Source organism: Acipenser ruthenus, chromosome 1, assembly GCF_902713425.1.
Source record: "Acipenser ruthenus chromosome 1, fAciRut3.2 maternal haplotype, whole genome shotgun sequence".
In the NCBI taxonomy this organism is placed as follows: domain Eukaryota; kingdom Metazoa; phylum Chordata; class Actinopteri; order Acipenseriformes; family Acipenseridae; genus Acipenser; species Acipenser ruthenus.
In genome coordinates this window covers 25,777,193-25,797,966 of record NC_081189.1, presented here as the reverse complement: position 1 = coordinate 25,797,966, position 20,774 = coordinate 25,777,193, and the positions used below count along the sequence as shown (strand labels likewise).

The following is a 20,774-nucleotide window of genomic DNA, read 5'->3' as shown; positions in this document are numbered from 1 at the left end:
AAATCAATCAACATATTAGGTCACTCACAGAAATGGTGCCATGCTGGTTTAACCAAGGTTGTTGCTAAGCAAGTGTCTGGAAGCTGGCTGTTTAATAAGCCTGTTTTGGGTCATTTCAGTTTTCTCAAATTCATTAACTCCCAAAGTGCAGAAACAAGGAAGGTTACTTTTTGGGGGTTCCAGGAAACTAGAAGACTCTTAATTGATGGTTTTGACCTTTATTTTTTAAGGCTCTTCAATAAATATAAATATAAATATAAATATAAATATAAATATAAATATAAATATATATATATATATATATATATATATATATATATATATATACACATGAACAACTTAGTCAAGCTAGGTAACCAAGATCCATGTTTTTCTTTTAGGCAACAAACAAGACTGCATAACCTTACAGACAATATAATGGAACTCCAAATGACTGTATGAAAAGCTAACATTGGGTTAAATATCACAACTGATGATAAGAACAATAATAATAATAGAGAACAACATTTAAAACATCATCATATTTGTATTCAAATACAATTTTGGAAATTCAGGATGAAGATCTCAAGGCACAGACATTGTTTTCCCAATCCAAATTGTGCCACAAAGCTAAAGTCACAAGGGATTTTGTAGGTCCTTCTGACAATCTTATCCTCACGATGTAAGCACATCCTACATGAGTGATAACAGAGCCAGAGACCTTGAAGCAGTTGGCTCTGCATGCACATTTTACAGCATGTTTTAGTCTGACAACCAGAGATTACAGAAAGGCACCTCTGAGCTACAGGGCTGGTGATAAAAAAAAAAAAAAACATTTCCAAGGACAGAGCAAATCTGCAAGATTATTTTCACTCTCCTATTGAAAACAGCAATAGAATTCAAAGCTTTTTCACCGTCTGCCAAAATGATCCTGCTACAGTATGTATTTGTATTATTATTATTATTATTATTATTATTATTATTATTATTATGTGCATATTCAGTCAGACTGTTTAATATCTCTCCTCTGCGGTAATGGTAGTTACTGTCCATTGTGAAAAGGCAACACACTAGTTCACTGTCTGTGAGAGTTTTTCCCTGGGCGGTTGTGTGCACCCTTGGCTATTAAACATAGCACACAATAGATTTTACAGCACTGACAATGCAAGTGAATCATGCTATGGTTCCTTTAATGAGCCCTGCACTCCATGCGAGGGTGGAGAACACAATTAAAGCACTTAAATACAAAACGCTGTCACATTCCATACCGCAGCACCCAGTGAGTGACAACTTCGATCAGATTAAACAAACTCTGTTCGGAGAACTCGTTCACATACGACCATTACCATATGAAAAACGACATCATCATTTATAATGTGGATTTGACAGCCTTCTGCTGGGCTCAAACCGCCTAAATGAAGCTGTGTTATTTGCGGTGCACAATGAGTGCTTGTGCCACACAAAGATTTATGAGTTACTGTACTGAATGTGTGTAATTAATCCCCCTGAAAACTACTCCTTCCGATGCACTTTTAACGTTTCAGCAAGTTAGCTTTTTTATTTACTTCAAGGTGGTAAGCTACCAATAATAATCAATCATTTGCTAGCAGGTGTCTTAACTACCTTGTTAAGTGGCATTAGCTGTACCGTTAACGAAACAGCACATAGAAAGATGAATTCCATGTGGTTATGCCATTGAGAATTTTGTTAACAGAATGTCAAGATATTTAGACACACTTGGTTCTACAGAAAACAAGGTAATAAGAGCTGTGCTTTACATTTTACCTGTTTACTTTTACAGTCGAATCACCCCAGGACAACGTGGTGTCACAACACTGTTAAGCTGTAACTGTATGAACAATAAACTCAAGCAGTTACTTTATACCTTGTTTGTTTAAGATAAGAAGTGTTTAAACATTGAACACTAAAGAGAATCTAGTCCCAGGCCTCAGATTATTGAAACCCTACAGGGAAGTCGCATGCATTACTTAATGTTAAAACTGATAAATGGCAATCAAAATAAAACATTAATAATTACTATACAAGAGACACCACCGGCCCATGGAATTCTTTGGTTTACATTTTTACTGGTAATATTTAAAACTAATTTTAGATGTATTGTACAACTGGCACTAACTGAGCTGCATTAACTGAAACAAACAATAGAGGGCAGTCTAATAAACCACAAGTATGAAAGCTACAATTACTGACAAAGACATGTTAACAAAAGATTAATACTAGTCTTACCACTGAATTTTTTGAAACTTTATAACACATTCTGTCTGTATGTTAATACTATGTATGCCCTTGTAGTATAACTGCTTCAGGGATGATCTTAGCACCATGTGTGGAAGAAAATAATTCTGTATGGCCTTTTAGACTGTTCAATGTTTTTTTTAGTCAGTCTTTCTATACTAGAACAACAACCTGAAGCTGCTGAAACACTGTGGGCCTTGTAGCAGGCCTTTCTGGACTTATTCTGTAAAGCACATGGAAACAATTTAGCTAATTAACACAGTATAACCTGTGTTTTTGCAATATATTATTTTCTGACAAGGTCAAAAAAGAAATTATGAAAATCAACAGAGTCAAATACAATGCCTAATTTGTTGTAGTAGATGGTTCTGCAGAAAATACATTACAATATGTATTTGCGGTTTATGAAATGACTATTTAGTTCAGCCCAAAAATATAAAGCAAGTGAAACACCACAACAACAAAAAACTTAGATGCAAAAAGAAAATAATGAGCAGCATTGGACTTTGCTTCATGGAAAAATCTTGTCATATAATTTGTAACACACATTCGTTCGTACTAATAATCCAGCTTTTTCTGCACAGTATTTCTTTCTCATGAATGAAATACATTTTTTATCCCTGGGAAAAAAAAATAATTAAAAATAAATAAATAAATCATATAAAATAAAATTGAAGTCGGACAAGAGACATGAAAAAGAGGAACCCAACCCTGAAAATTCATCTTTGAAAAGGGCACCATTCAGCATGTTCAATTTCCTTTAATCAGAGTTCAAAAGGAAACACCTTTCAGATAAAAAAGAGTAATCTCCCCTAGCACAAGAGAAGCAGCTTTGCCCACTTCCAGTATCAATTTTCAAATAGTCCTTTCTTGTCAAATTAAAGACACGCTACCCATTTTACAAACTAAATTCAAGCTATTTATTTCCAGTAATCTCAGACTGCACCTGGCAATGTTTTCACAGAGATCCCAGTGTACTCTGGTAAGATCACATCAGTTTAAAGCAAAAACGGTGTAAGATTGCTGCATGAAAAAGTCCAGCATCTCCCTTTTGAATGTAGCAGAACATTATTTCTGGAAAAGGTCACATATCGGAAAGGATCACAGCACCTGTGTCATCTTGTCTGGATTTAAACCCAACAGCATTTACAGGCTTGAATGGGCTTGCGTTATTCTATCAAACTGGAGCTGCATTCAGACAGACAATGAAAAGAAAAAATACAGAATCATAGGGTTATCTTGTCAAAGTTTAAAAAATCAATTCAATAACAAAAACTCAACACTCTTTTTTAAGTAACAAAGAATCTGTATATACAATCTTTGAAGATCAGACCAACGTTGTAGTTCAATATTAATAATCCCACAACAATGCAGCCTCCACAGGTCCTTAAAATCCCTTAGGCCTGGACACAAACCATGTCATTTAGAGGAATTATGTTTTTTTTAAATTTATTTTTTTATTTTTTTATCAAAGCATGGCATCAAAATCACTGCGAGACAGAAGCATAAAACTATAATTTTCTTTGTAGCTTCTGTCTCTGGTCTTAACAATAAATCACTGCCACAACCACTCACCCAGGCAGCTTTATCAGATGCAACGTACAAGGAACAGACCACCTACAAGCACATTCTGAAATTGTATTGCAAATCTAACAGTGGAAAGCGTTTGAAGACACAGCTCAATAGAAAACTGTTCAGCCATTTTACCAACATCATCATAGTTTACCAACATCATAATGTTACTGACTAGTTTTTAAACTTGAGCAGAGGCTATCCGGTCCATGGTTTAGCACAACTGCGTGTGGTTTTCAATGCCACATTATCAGTGGTGTGCCTTCCCTGATACCTGAGCCTAATCACTGTTTTACAGATGTCCAAAGAATAAAAGATCACTGAATTTGTGTAAGTAACCCCTTTGAGAATTCATATATATGTATATCAATAGTCATTTAGCAAAGTATAAAAGTGAAATGTTGGAAATAGGCATTTCCTTATGCCATCAAAGGTCATTGGGTTACCAGAATGTAGGATTAGCTAACACATGTTTTCTTTACTTAGTTAAAAATGTTGTAGGTGATAAGTGCAGCCTATGGGATAGATGTACTGTAAATGCATGACTAAAAACTGCTTTGACACTTGAAGTGCAAAACTCCTCCATAAGGAATAAACGAGGAACCGGTCAAAGTGGGCTTCAGGCACTAAATGAGTGTGCTTTGTACCTTACACATCCTTTAATCAGTTGGGAACATCTAAGTCTACACAGTGAAGTCTGTAAAAAAAAATCTAAAGAAAGACTTACAATGGACTTATTAACAGTGTACTAAATCACATTTCCTCAACACAAAAAAATGGTAGTTTAAATAAATAATAATCCTCTGTTTGGTTCAAATAAAGTGCTTATTGAATAGTCTTGTTTATTTTAGGCTTTAATGGGCAGTTATCAGATTTTTCTGTGCAAAACAGAGAACAGCTGGACAACAGTTATAAAAAACGAAAACAAACACATTTATCAAAAAACAACAACAAAACACTGTTTAAATGTACCCCTCTGCCAGCCATTCTTCATTTGTTTTAATGATACAGAAGGCATCAGTCTTTGAACTGTAAATTACTAGCAAAACCCACAGTAAGGCAAACTAACGCAAACATCAGATGGAACTTCACATAACAAGCTCCAGAGAGACGTACATTTTTTTTATATATTCTAAAACAAGATAATGGAAGCTTTTATTATTTTCAGAGCAAATCTGCAGTCAAAATGACTACTAAGTGCACTGCCCTACTATATATCCAGCCATTCCCAAGGCACCCCAACACTATCTGCGGCTTTGAAACTATGGCAACTGAATAAGAAAGCAGCCTCCATGATTAATAGATGAAGATCCCAGTGACAGAGTCTACCAAGGCCATAACTCAGGATGCGCACAGAGGCGCTCACACCAAATCCATCTCTTAGTGCACTTGGGCTTACACTTGAATATTTAGAACATCTGTTCATCTACCTGGCCCTGGCCCGCTGAATGTGATTTCAAAGGATAGTATCCTGGAATCTGAACTGTTTCTCTCTCCCAATACTCCAGTTTATTAATAAGGCAATACCCAGCAGGGTTCTAGGAACAATGACCCAGCATTCAGCTTTAATGAACTGGGTAACCTAGACCCTAGTTCGTTTGACCCTTTAATGTGGATTGAAGTGCGGTTCGGTTTGCTTGGAGTAATAGGTGAAACCTCTGAGAACCACGTGATCGCACCAGAATGCGCATCAAACCAAGGCCTTGTACACACACACACTGTGGTTAGCGTGACAACCATATTAACAACCTGCACTCGCTGTGGTTGTTTGTTGTACACACACACACATTATATATATATATATATATATATTTTTTTAGTCATGTTTATCACATGGAAGTGATTACTTGCGCAGAAATCCACCAAGCACCTACTGCGGTTGTTTTAGTGCACTTTTAATAAACACACACACACACACACACACACACACACACACACACAGCTGCTGCACATTAACTAACCAAACTGAATAACAGAACTCACTACTTGTTCTGAACAGGATTAACTAGTGCGGTTGTCGCTGCCTTTTGCAGCTGAACTGTGTGTGTAGTTAAACTGCATTTAGGCTGTGTGTGTACGAGGCCTTGTGAATTGGAAGTGGACTCGGTACATTTGCCACTTTGCTCCGTTTCAACTTTAAAACAAAACATATTCCAGTTCACTTGGAAACTAACGGCTCCAAACAGCGAAGCAAGTCGTTGAAGGGACGTACTTCAGCAAGCACCAAAAAAAGTGCCTCACCTTGTGGCACATATGCAACGCAGGGCTTGTCAAAAAACACACACATACAACTAGGCAAGAACACCATAATGTCACATGTACACACCAGCACTTCACAAACTGAAAAATACTATGGGACTGATTTACTAACTGGCAGAACCCTGGGCTATTCAATGAAATTACGCTAATAGTGTTTGAGATTGAATTACTATTGCAGCAAGCGTGTTCTTTAAGCATAGCAAAACTGTCACAAGCAAAGAAAAGTATGAAATGACAATTGAATAATGATTTAGCACATGTATTACATCTGGCTTTATTATAATTGTGCCATATACTCTCGCAGGGAAAACATTGTGCCAGCACAAAGTGGTAGGCCACTGTCTGTACAGACATTAGTCACTGTTGCATTTATGCTGCTGCACCTGATTTTAGAAAGCCATCTCTTGTTGCATCTGTATCTCACCACACTGTCAAGTGTACGACATTTACAACAAGCTATTATTATTATTATTATTATTATTATTATTATTATTATTATTATTATTATTATTATTATTATTATTAATAACAGCCAAATTGAAGTTGGTTGAATGTACAATGTCGATTTTTTTCATAATCATGACTGCCTCTGGCATTTCCTCCAAAAGAAAAGTGTTTTCTGACAAATACTTGACGCTCTTTCGGCGTGTTGTTTCTTCGGCAATGATTTGGTGCTGTTAGCATTAAATAAAACAAAAAAACACGGACAACAACCACATCAAGTAAAAGGTTCCATGTTGAGCACCATCATCAGCAAGAGAGCCCAGTGTGTTTGGAAAGCGCAATGTGAAACCAATAGAACTCTGGTCTGGATGAAGCTGCACGTGAACCGAACAAGCAAATCGGAATTCACTTTAAAAGAAACTCAAGTTTGCTTGAATTTTTCTGGTGTGAAACGAATTGAAGCAAACTTTAAGTGAACTACGATTCGAATCACTTGCAAGTGAACTAGGTGTGCAAGTGCCCTACGTGCACACACAGGCTGAATGCAGGTTGTGAGTTCACCTTTTGCTCTTAATACGGTTTGTATACACACACAGTTCGGTTACAAAGGGCAGCGACAACCGCACTAGTTAATTCTTTTCAGAGCAAGTATCGAGTGTGGTTGTTTATTCAGTTCGGTTAATGTGCACTAACTGTGTGTGTGTATTACAACCACACTAACACAACCGCAGTTGGTGCTCAGTGGATTTCTGCAACTAATGATGTCATTGTGTATCAGACATTTCCGTGTGATAAACATGGCTAAAGAAATTATATATATATATATATATATATATATATATATATATATATATATATATATATATATATATATATATGCCTGATGAGCCAAGTTGATTTTGTAATACTAATAAATAGTAAATTCATAACAATGGTAAATAGTGCATACATAGAATATACGTTTTTTTATTATATTAATATTTTCTTGTAAGAAAATATATATATATTTGGGTTTGCAACTAAATAAAACAATATGGGTCAATTCGTATCCCCAAACGCCACAGTGAGACCTCAACTCGTTTTTCCACCGATACCGAACGTCTCATCTGTGTGTTTTGGCACTCCAGACATGCATTTAGACATGCATACATTTTTAATTCAGTCATTTGGAAACCACTCAAGTCGTTCCCCACGAGCCTTCTGGTTGGAAGATCGCCCAAATGTTTTGATCTACCATCATGGTCCTGCAGATCGTTGCCACTGTATTTAGCAGTGCAGAAAAAGCAAAACGGCGTCTCCACTGGTTTTGCAGAAAAGAGCATAGCTGTGCTTGACGAGCTCTCGATCGATTACGTACAGTACTTTCTTCAAAAACAATAAACAAAAACACAGCCTCTGTGTTGTCACACAACACCTCACGATCGTGAAGTAATGATGGTCCGAATTCAGTGTTTTTTTTTAAACCGGGAGTCACTCACTTCAGTAATGAAAGGTGTGTGTGTACAACACACAACCACAGTGAGTGCCGTTGGTAAATACAATAAAGATCTGAAACCCTTACTGTGACATTCTGGACAATAAAATCATATATGATAATTACTTTAATAAAATCTGCATATTAACATCTCCATTACAAGTCTGTCTTATAGTTAATGATCTGCACTGTATTAACATCATAATATTGATTGAGAAAAAAATATGTATCTGTATACTTCTTTACATTAAGATTTCGTGCAGAAGTTAGTTTCCTGAAATGGTGTCATTGACTTGCGATGTGTAATGTGTTTATTTGGTTGGCTCGGTTTAATTTTACCGAAGAGGCGTTAGGAGAGGTCAATTTAATTCAGACTCTTGTGTGCTGTCGTTAGTTCTGCTCTACCCCGGGGGGCTCCTTCATTTTACACCTTCCGTTCTTAAATGCTATGCTATAACAAAAGGGGCTAATTTCGCCTCTTCTTTACAAACAGGCATAAAAACTAGCTTACTGCTATTTGCCATTTTCAGCACAAGCAATTCCTACTAGATTTGGACACACAACATCAATTATTGTCTTTCCTTTGTCACGAGAAGGGCAGCCGTTTGTCTATTCAATAGACCACAGACCTCATACCTCGTCTGTTCCACCCACTTCTGCGAACATATCTCAATTCTCCGTTTAAATTACCAATATTGTCAATTTAAATCTTTATGCAGCTGGCAGTAAATAATAACCTCCTTGATAAAAGGTTGATATCGTTACCCCATCTACATGTAACAAAGTGTCACCTTAAATGCTAAAGCTGGAACAACCCTACTATTCAGAAACCCCAAATACATGGCATCACGTGGTCCGTATATATTAATATCACATTTCATCTACACGTAAGAAGTAGGCAACTAATTTTATGCCGATTATGAGAAAATAAGATTACACACAATCGCTAGATTTTGTGCTGAACGCGTTTACAGGATAGAATTGGTAGATTCCGAACTTCTGGCAGCCTATTCATGAGCTGCTCACATGTGTAAACTATGGTTGCCACATTATACTACACTCATTGATTTTGTTGAGAAAAAAAAAAACATATATAAGCTGCTGTGAAAGATGTTTAGTCAATACATATTTACCTAATAAATAAAATGGACCAAAAAGTGATAGGGCAATGCTCAGTTAGTATATATATATATATATATATATATATATATATATATATATATATATATATATATATATATATATACAGATCTTAACAGAAAGAAGGCTACAGTATGACTTATAGGACACATCGTCAGTGTTATTGTTTCACTTCTGAATGGAGTTACAGTATACTCCGCGCGAAGAAGAAAAAAACACTCAGCCTCGCGTTCTCAATCTCACGTCTGCATTCACAGCCGGTGCACATAATGCAGGTTTACTTTGGGGGAAAAGTGCTTTCCACTCCGACCCGGGGAATGACCACCCATTACAATTTACAATCCAAGGCACAACTAACAAAGACGGACCACTCTAAATACCATCGCAGGAAAACAGGTGACGACGTAGGTCACTATGAAGTTAAAAAATAACTACTCTGTAAAGGCGTTTCTTTGTGTTCAAGTTACATCGCATAGTTGTTTTTAATATTTAACATACCGTAGAGTCGGCTACTGTGCTAGTTCTGTAATGTAGGCACTATTCAATAAAACACGCACTGTTCTATTTCAGTATTCCAAGACAGCTTACTTGAATCTGTGCCAGCACTTTAAATTACTTATTTATTGTACAGTTATTTTACATGTCTGCTTTTTGAAAACATACTGCATGATTTTTTTTTTTTTTTTCAGAACAGACGTGTATAATAAAAACGAAACCAAAATACATAGGTTGGATTACTCAAGATATCAGTGGCTGTTTATGAATTTATTTCTTTATATATATATATATATATATATATATATATATATATATATATATTATTGTGGGAAAAAAATATCTTTTTTTATATTGATACTGGTTGCACAGAAACAGCACACGGCGCACTCCCTAAAAGTCATTGTTATAATGGACATGAGGTAAGCCATGCAGCCAGTAGCCTATATTACATTTTAATAATACTAGCAATTATGAGTCAGATGCAGCGGAATAACACATACATAAATAAATAAAGCCCAACCAAACTATTTAAATCAACGTAAACAAATAAATAAATAAAAACGACATTCGTTTTTATTGAAAATAGATAAATAAAAACATAAAATACCCTACCTTCTGCTCCTGAAAAGGCAGCAGGCAGGGGTAGAACTAGCTGCAGTATCGTCCCGTTAGTAATCCATTTAAGAGGTTGTCTTTGAGCAGTTCCAATAAGTGTTTAACTGTTTTCTCGGTTTAACTACATGGGTGTTTTTAAAAAAAAAAAAAAAAATGTTGTGAAAAATATACGAAGAACACACGCCTTTTTATCATAAAGCCCCGTGAGCTTAAAACCAACTTTTGTTCTTCAAACGGCAAAATCCAGTAGAAATCCACTTTCACAGAGACCGATGTTTAAATCCTTTGAGGTAACTGAATGAGTATAATCTGGCCTCCAACCACTGACCATGTAGTGTCCCGAACCCTGTACATTCACAGCAGGCTGAAACAGTGCTCCCCACAAAAGCTCCGAGTCATCCTATTTGGAGATGAAGCTTTCTTACTAGTGTGTGCGCTGATCCCAGCCTACAAACTCCAGCTGTCACTCGCTATCTACTTCACAAGAGGTGGAGCTAAGTTCTGGACTGGAGCGCTCAGTATGGATGTGGATCCCTGCAGTGAAGATACACGATAACGGCAGCACACACTCCTAAGGTCACTCCGCATAAATCCCTGCAAAACCAACCACTTATAAAGCAGTCTGTTTTATTTATTTATTTATTTGTACTAATTTTCCCATTCCACATTCCATTGTGTAGACTATGTTGAACATGTACTCCACGTAAACTGTAAACCAGCAGCATGCTTCAAAATCAATCTTTCAGTTTAATTTACCACTTGTTATGTCAACCACTTGTTATTATTATAATCGCGTGTTGGGAATTGTAATTCACTTACATGTTGTTTCTTTGTTTTGGTTATAATAGTACAACGTTGACGAATTCATCTTAAGGTGTTTTCAAAAGTACTGCTGACCTACTAACTACTGTACCATACTGAAAAAGGGGGCCCCACACCCTCTCATTATAGTGAATGTGTTTACAAACATAATTCAGAGCACTCTTTTTTACTCCTCGGTTATGTGTTCAGTTCAATTAGCTGTCCACGGAAAATCCCGACTCCACCGTGTTTCACGTGCCTGTTCACATTTTAGAAACGTCCCTCTCTCTGATCCACAGCCAATCAGTTCAGGGAGGGAACAGAACAGAAAATCCTGTTAAGTTGTTGCTATTACGAGTTCAGGTGTTCTGTTGACCACGGCTCATTTATGCCCTTCCGTTTTCATCTCCTCCCCGGTCAGTGTTGCACCTGGTTCTGTGTGCTGAATAATCGCACGCACAGGACTTCAGGGAAAACGTAACTGGCAATATATCAGACCAGAAAGCAAGTTGATTTAGGATACTGGCATGCTAAGAATTTTGCTCTAGCTTTCTGAGTAAGCATAATGACAAATAATAGTTTTATATTATAAAGGGGGTGCTGTTTCTGTTGAAAACTCATACTAGTTACCGGTATAAAATGTTATTTACTTATTAATACAAACGTATTAACCGTGGGATAAAGCGTATTTTAACTGTAGACAGTTCTACAGTTAAAAGGGGCGCTCGAGCGCCTATGAGTGCTTTCCGTCTGGCTGATAATACTGCTTTTAAATAAGCCCTCTAAAATGAATATAATTAAAAAGCACGTATGCTTGATAAAAAACAAAACAAAACAAAAAAACATTCTATCAGAAACATGCAGAGCATAGTTTATTTGCCCAGAGCACCATGTTTTCTTAACTTTGAAAGAATTGAAATTTTAAATGTATAATTTTACAGAATACATCTTTTCTGTTTATTTGTGTTTTAATCGACCCAGCAAATTTAACTCCTCAAAGAGAGATTTTTTTGTTGTTGTTGTTTATCCACAAAAGCAAGATTTCTACTGCTTCATAATACTTAGAATTAGTTGTAAACTAGAGATACATTACTACTTATTCTAATTGATATGGTTATTTCCCCAATATATCATTAAATCAATAGAACAATTTGAGCTGTTTTTGTTATAAAAAAATAACTTTAATAAACATCAATTTGTGTTTCTCAGCCCAATTCAAAGAACATCTGATAATATGATGCACAATGCCGTTTACTAGTTTTATAACAGTTTTTTTTAGTTTGTTTTAGAACTAACAAGTGTAAGGTTTTGAAAACAGGAACAGAGACCAGCTGTACTGTAAAAATATAACATTGTAGTATTTCCAGTGCAGCCACAGAAATGTGAACGAAAGCCAAGGAATTAGGGCCTATTTAGTAAAATGTGTGGAAAACTTTGCTCACTGTAAAATACAAGCAATATCTGTCACTTGCATGAGGATGACCATGTATTGCAGCGGTTGTGCTTGTGCAGTGGTAAAAACTCTCGCATCCAACTTAGAACAAGTGGGTGGTGTTTGATTATCTGATGTAAGAATTGCCATTGTTTGTGCAGTAAATACAGATCAGTGTTTTCTGTTGTGCATTAATGAGCATGGGTTGGGTTAAAGAATTTGTCTGTTTATTATAAGCAAAAAAATCCCTTCCTAACAATATTCCTTATGCCACATCTCCAAAATACCTAGGGATGTTATTGATCAAACACTACGAATTGTGCAGAACTGTGCCAAGCTGTATGGTGATTTTGTGATGTAATATAATGTCTACAGACAGTAAGCAGAGGAATGAAGGGAAGTTGTAATCAGATGTTTGATATGCTCTATGGCTTTTTGATTCATGACATCACTCATCACAAACTGCAGCCAGGGTCCCAGTATATATACTTGTGCAGTGTTCTATTCCCAAGATGACCTTAGTAAGGACCTTAGTATGCACCATCTTGTGGAGTTCAGAACAAGACAGACAGAGTTTAAGCTTTGACCCCAAGGTTGTGGACTGTAGTGTATTGAAACTAGTCTTTATCATGTGTCAGGCGAACAGACAATACTTAGTTGCACAATGTGTGTTTTATCTGAGATGAGCCACAGAGAAAATTGGACGCTGAAATCTGACATTTCAGTCATTACTTGCTGTCCAGTTCTAGAGACATATAAAGACAAGAGTAGCTGTGTTGTAAAAGATCAAGTATAAATTAATCCTGAGGGGCACAGCAGTGATCTTTCATTTATTTATATATATATATATATATATATATATATATATATATATATATATATATATATATATATATATATACACACACACACACACACACACACACACACACAGGCCGTAGCCAGTTATGAGGCACCAGAGGCACAGGGCTCAGTTAAAATCATAGTAATAATTAGTTATTTAAGGACTTTTACACGCTACTTTGCCACACAAATAAAATGAATGTCATCCCTGGTTGTGTGGATACATTCATTCCCAAGTTTGATTTATGTGTTTAGTAGGCTACTGTCTGTATTTCAATTTTATATTGGTATTTAAAAAATAGAGTTTCTATTTTTTGTTTCTTTTTCTGACAAATGTACCTGCCTTTAAATGTGTTTTATGCCGACTCGCTATTTATTAAAAAGTTAAATGTGCCAATTAACTAAGACTTCTTTCTACTCCAGCGAATAACAAGCAGAATGAAGGTGGAGGACTAAAAAGAGGCAAGTGCCTCAGTGATTTTTCATGGCTTGCTACGGCCCTGTATATAATAATAATAATATATAATATCTTTATTTTTTTTATATAGCGCCTTTCATAGTGGCCCACCATTACAAAGCGCTTCACAGAGGTAGGCTGTGAACTGTGCATTATGCAGAGTCACTTACAATAGGACATTGATTTAACATCTCATCCGCAGGATGGAGCACAAGGAGGTTAAGTGACTTGCTCAGGGTCACACAGTGAGTGAGTCAGTGGCAGAAATGGGATTTGAACTGGTGACACTAGCCTTTATATATAGGGTTTGAAACTAACGCTCGCCCATTCGCCCGAGGCGAATTAAAACTGATGAGGACTAGCTGATGTCTGTGCCTCAGTAGTCCTGTCGACGAGTGCTTAAAAAACAGATATACTCTCACGTTCACAGGCTTGCGTTTAAAAAATGCAGGAAAAGCCAATTGTCTAACGGGGTGTAGCAGTGGTGAACAAGCATTCATAATGCTTACAAAACATTGAACACAGAACTGAAACCTCCCTTCATCTCCCCTTGTCATGACAAATTTTTCAATATGCGAATGCATCAGCATTTCATTGAATTTTGTCCAGGTGATTACTTACACTATTAATTTATTCATTGCCATGGTTTAGTGAACTTCTCGGTATGAACAAAATGTACTTTTAGACATCAAAACAGTATAAATATGGCCATTTCCTCACATTACGGTTAATTTTTCAATGATGTATTTCTTTTTTGAAAAAGCCGAATTGCTTGAACACAACACGCTTATTTGGTAGGTCAATCTTTAATCAGAGTAAAATATTAAAGTATTTAAAACTATATAGATTTAAGAGATGATTGCTTGACTATGTTTTATTACTAATGTATTCGTATTACAAGATTTAGTGTAACATATTATAATAATTTTGTATGGTTCGTTTCAAAGAAACGTAATGTGAGGAAATGGCTATATGCTTGTGCTTGTTTGTGTTTTGATGTTTTTATACTGTTTTGATGTCTAAAAAGTAGATTTCAGTTTATCAACCCGTTCCGACCCAAAACCGTTTTTTTTTTAACACCAAAAAACTCCCGGAACAGTTGGTTCCAAAGCTGCAAAGATGACAAAAATTACATATAATACAAATAGGATAGAGGATAAGATAACACTGTTGAGAAAACCGAATCCACATTTAATTTCCCAATTCGGTGTAATAAACAGCTGTATAAATAAAACCGCCCGGAACACTGGGCTCAGAGTATGAAAATGATACACATAATACAACTAAGTGAGGATAACACAACATTGTTGAAAAAACCCACCTGACCCACCTTTAACTTCCCATTCCATGCAATAAACTGCTTTATAAATAAAACATCCCAGAAGCTTCACAGGGGACGAAAAAGATACAGCTGACACATAATACAGCTATGTGACTAACATACTGACAAAAAACATGTTAACCGACATTTAATTGCCCTTTCCCTGCATGAAATTAGTTAATATGAATTGAACTACTGCAAATTAAGAATGGGAATGCCAATTGTGTGAATGATATTCAGCTGAGGGGATGTTCATTGATAGAAGCAGACTTGACACTTTTCAGCCTTGATAGAAACATGTGCAAAGAGGCACTGATCAGTACGTTAATACTGTTAATACTGTACTGGGTCAGAACACTACATTTGCCTACAAATTCAGTGACAACAGAGAATATCATGTTATTAACCAGATAATTTTTTTTTTTTTTTTTTACTGATTATGCACTAGAAGCAAATTTCAACTATTTGTTGTACTCTTAAAGTGAAAAAAATTGAGCAAAAAAGGTTCTGTCTTAGATGTGGAGCCTTTTATCTGGTGCTGTTTGAAACCACTTGTAAGATTCTGTATTTTTACTTTCTTGCTGAGAACACTGTACTCGTTTCTCTAAAATGTGGTGACTTCTGTAAATGGCTGAATGCGCTTAGCGTTGGCAATCATTTGAGGTTGTGTTGATAGGTTTGTGGTACACTGGATGTTGTTGTAGACTGAATTATGAGAATATAGGGGTTAGAGAACACCAGCTTGCTCCTGGGTCCCCATGCGCTTCTTCCTGTCCCATGCATCACTAATAGATAAGAATGGTGAGGTACTGGCTAAGAATTACGTAAGAGCGAGAGTTAAAAAAAGGTGAATTAGCTAGGTATTCAATGAAGCTTGGGTAACAGGAGGCTTGGTGGTCCAGTGGTTAAATAAAACGGCTTAATGCCAGGAGGTTCAATGTATTTATTTATTCTATTTTATTTATTATATGTATTTGTTTTTTTGTTTATCTGTTTATTTATGTATTAGTTTATTCTGTTTATTTATTTTATTTATTTTATTTATTCATGAATATGACACACCGTATTAAAATCTGCAGTGTTTGCTCATTTTTCATTACATGTAGTAAAATCCCTTGAGAGTTAATTTAATCCCTTAAATTGGATTTCTGCAGCTCTGGCAGACTAGCTATACCCCCCCCCCCCTTCCCCCCTTCCCCCCTTCCCCTTCGTTCCCTGCCTCCAGAGCCCGTGCCTTCTCCACTCTTGCCCCTCAGTGGTAACCGTACTCACATTTTTTGTAATTGCTCTTATTTGAAATCATTCTCATCCATTTATCAACGTGTTCTTACTTGACTTTACTCATATAAGCAAATATTTACTATAAGGTTTAACTACTCTTAGTCAAATTCGCTCTTATAATTTACTGTATTCTTTATTTTGCTCTTACTTGAATTTGATCTTATTGTACTTTCATAACTGCTCTTATCTGTATTATGATATTTTATAATGTGATATTTTATAATGTGATAACTTGTAATGTGATGTTTTATAATGCAATACTTTGTACTGTACTGGATAAGGGCATCTGCTAAGAAATAAATAAATAAATAAATAAATAAATAATAATAATAATAATAATAAATTTGTCACATAAATGTGTTTTTGTATCTAACAGGGAGTTGAGAAAGTCAATATTTTTTTGTAATATTTGCTCTACATCTAACAATAATTACCAATTTTTCTTTGTCAAGGGATGAAGTGATACGTGCCTGATTTGGAGTTGGTATTGTTGAAGGAATGCAAGCCAGACATGTTTGAGCCATGGCATCGATTATAGACGAAACATTGCACAACCTTCATATGTTCTTCGTGTGTTAGTCAGTTTATCGTAATTAACTAATTGCACAGATGAATATTTAAACTAGACCTGTATTTATTTATTATTAGGGCTATGGCAACCTCTTTGTGAGTACTGGAGGGGATGACAGAAGAAGGTGTCTGCTTTGCAATGAACATATCAACTCTCAGAAGTAACTTCAGCTGGAATTGCATCTCTCCAGGAACTTGCTGAATGATGGTTAGCTACTGATAAGAGCTTATGCTCTGAGCAACCATATGCTGAATTCAAGTTAGCATCATTAAGACTGTCCACACCATGCAATGTGTTTGTCCACAAAGGGTGCCGTTACATTCAGAAATCTGGTGAAACATAAGGAGGCTAAGTCCAGCAAACTCAAGTCAGGCTCTGAATCTGTTTTTGAGCCTGGTGGTATATCTGGTGGTACAAAACATGGCCCACATAGGATTCTTAGAGAACTGGCAAAGAAGAAGTGGATCTGGTTCATAATGGTGGCCAGGTGAGGTGCTCAAAAGAACATGCTTTCAAGAAACTTAAAACTCAAGTGCACTGAATGATGAGGCGAATAAATATCATGCTGCAGCCAAACGCTTGAATGTTTTGCTTAGTGAAGCATCCTATGACATATTCACACTTGACCTTTACTACCACAAAATATGTTACCTAAACTTTACCTGTGTTTATGATCCCAAGCAACCGACCGCAGATGATGTAGAGAAGGAAAAGTTAGAATCACAAGTTAACACCTTTTTTTGGTTATTTGAGCATAGAGAGGTCAAAGATCAGGATGTCTATCTGCTGATAGCTGTTGGAAGATTTGAAAGAGATAAGCCAAGATCATGATCTTGATGAGCTGCCGCACATCTACTCTAAAGCAAAAACTGAAAGAAAGATTTGGACAGCTTTTGTATGTGCTTGGTAGACGACTTTTAGTTCATCCTAGTGTAGTCAATCCTATTCAGTAGCTACACTTCATGGCCACGGACTCCGAGAAGATGACCTAGCCAAAGTGTTCTCAAGACTAATTCGTCACAACCTTTCCCAGAGAGAACCAGTAAAATGGCCCCTAGAAGCAGATGAACGGCTTATTCTGCTTGATACCCATAATAGACCCCTAAGCTGCATATATAATGCCTAGGAGATCCAAAAATGTGTTGCCTATGTCAAGGTTCCAAGCAAGTCTCAAGCAGGGAAAATATCAGTAATCAGCCAAAGCTGGAAAAAGATGATCACCCATGAGAGATCATCATTAGGTACTGCTGATGAAAAAAAAACAGTTCTGGGCCGGAACAGGTTAATGACAGTGCAGTATTAATCGCTTCTCACTTCTAAAATATTCCCGTCACATGTGTGTAACTTTCTCTGTTGGTTTTTAATGCAATTGAATTAAATAAAGTGTCGTTCCATCTCGTTATGGCTTTTACCCCATCCCTAAAGAAACTGTACATTTAAACCACAGCAATGAATACAATTAATAGCGTATTTAATAGCGTAATAGCGCATCTTTTAAGTAAGTGGAAAAGTAATTTTACAAAAATGTTTATACTGGGTTGCGAGCCCCCACCACAAAAAAAAAAAAAACATAAGAACATAAGAACATAAGAAAGTTTACAAACGAGAGGAGGCCATTCAGCCCATCTTGCTCATTTGGTTGTTAGTAGCTTATCGATCCCAGAATCTCATCAAGCAGCTTCTTGAAGGATCCCAGGGTGTCAGCTTCAACAACATTACTGGGGAGTTGGTTCCAGACCCTCACAATTCTCTGTGTAAGAAAGTGCCTCCTATTTTCTGTTCTGAATGCCCCTTTATCTAATCTCCATTTGTGACCCCTGGTCCTTGTTTCTTTTTTCAGGTCAAAGAAGTCCCCTGGTAGACATTGTCTATACATTTTTTAGACGGTGATTCGCAAACACAAGGAATATGACAGAGAAAAGAGGCAGCACACTTTTCAAGTAACCTGGTTGCAGTAAGTTTACGCCTTCAGAAAATAAGCAAGGTTTGTGTCCAGTATGACAAAAGCCAGAGTGGCACATTTGTGACGGGGTCGTCTACCTTTAAGACAATCGATTTTAAAGAGCATGAAAAATCAAGTAATCATTATAACTGTGTGAAACTGAAGAAGGCAAAGACTGCCAAACAAAGCACACCAAAAGTGTAACAATTACTACACCCCATAAACACCTCTATGATTTTAAAGCTAGAAGTACTTTTTAGAACAGCTCACACCCTTGCAAAGCATACACCACCGTATTCTGATTTTGAATGGATGTGTGACCTGGAGGAGACTAAAGGATTAAATGTGGGGAAAACCTATAGAAATTCTAAACAGGCACAGGAGTGTGTACACGCTATTGCGAGGACCCAGCGTCCAGCCCAGTTACCCAGAATCGCAACTGCTAAATATGTGTCGGCTATCTTGGAAGGTTCTACAGATAGTTCCATTACTGAGGCAGTGATATGCTATGTGAAGTATGCTGTCAACAGTGTTGTTCACACAGACTTTACTGGGTTTACAGAATGTGGCAAAGGCAGATGCAGAAACCCAATCCATGTATCTGGGAATGAGCATTAGTGTTTATTGTATCTGGGTTTTTTTTAATACAATAATTTGTCTGTGTTTTTTTCAGTCTTTGTTTTCTTCTATTTCATTTAGCTGTTCCTCATCTACTGTTATGTGTTACTCTTGCTGGAGCACTTATTTTATTTATTTATTTTTTTCAGGTGGGCTGCTGTCTTCACTCAGAAAGTTGGTGTTGTACCAATTATGTTTCATCCTCAAATATATTAAAGGAAATAGGTGAAATGCCACTCATTTGTAGCTGTGGTTTTGTAACTAATTAAATAAAAAATAAAAAATGGCAGTTTGTCATGGAATTTAGAATGTAGTGGCGCATAGTGATTTATTCAGTGAAGCGGCTCATTAGTATGCAAGCCTTGCTATACACTATATATACGCACAGTCATGTGATGCTGTTTAACCAATCAGAGGTTGCAAAGGTTGTTTTATATATATATATATATATATATATATATATATATATATATATATATATATATATATGAATTGGCTTTACAGAAGACATGGAATAGTTTCACAAGCAAGCAACATTCCAGTGCAAACTACCATACAATCAACAACAAACAAATATTTTGTTCCTGGAGTAGGTAAAGGAAATTAAAAAAACAATGTGGCTGGTTAAAGATTAGCTGTTTCTGGCCAGTTCAGTATGTGACACCTCTCCTTATCCTAGTTAATTAATAACACAATTGTATGAAGTAAACAATACTTGCACCAGCAGTTGGGGGAAGAATCCAGGCGACGCATACAATCAGTTAGCACTTAACAAGGGTCTCCTCCAACATCTGCAAATGCAGCATAGCTTAGACTGTTAAATCAATCAACCTCTAAAGCAGCACAGTAAACATTGGTTATTGACTAGAGATAAAGCCTTGCGTAAGCTCAAGATACTGATAATGCCCTTTTCTGCAAATCTAGAGACTTCAAAAGTCTTTTTATTTTTATTTATTTATTGTACCGGTACCACTTTGTTCTTGCTTGACATCAAACAAGTAAAAAATAAGTTGGCTAAATGTCAGCACATGAAGAAACAGCATTGTTTCTATAGAGTATATTTTGTAGTTGGGGAATCACAAATAAATTAACACTATATAGTAACACAATAATGAGGTTAAATGCAGGCATCACTACATTCGTATCTTACTCTGGTCTATTTACAACAGATGCCCAGTTGTATATGAAAGTTTTCTCTCTGAACTACCCAAACCTTGCCCTCTAAGAATTTCTGTTTTGAGATATTTTCTGGTTTATTTACTTTACTATCC

At 36.3% G+C, this 20,774-nt stretch overlaps 1 protein-coding gene and 1 long non-coding RNA gene across 5 annotated transcripts in view; one reads left to right on the top strand and one right to left on the bottom strand.

Annotated features, from left to right (window-relative positions):
- The window catches only part of LOC117409078 (semaphorin-6A), a 57,625-nt gene extending 46,901 nt beyond the window's left edge, over nt 1–10,724 (bottom strand). For 3 of the 4 annotated variants that reach the window (XM_059022614.1, XM_059022606.1, XM_059022616.1), the window contains exon 1: nt 10,235–10,723. The gene's annotated coding sequence lies outside the window, so the exon portion shown is untranslated. Of the gene's footprint in view, nt 1–10,234 lie in introns of all 4 variants that reach the window. The other variant, XM_059022605.1, reaches the window with a different exon arrangement.
- LOC131736913 (uncharacterized) lies at nt 9,291–19,746 on the top strand. Its single transcript, XR_009328501.1, has 3 exons — nt 9,291–9,520; nt 18,784–18,897; nt 19,653–19,746. It is a non-coding gene; the product is annotated as an uncharacterized LOC131736913 (long non-coding RNA).
- Nucleotides 19,747–20,774: the final 1,028 nt, after the last annotated feature.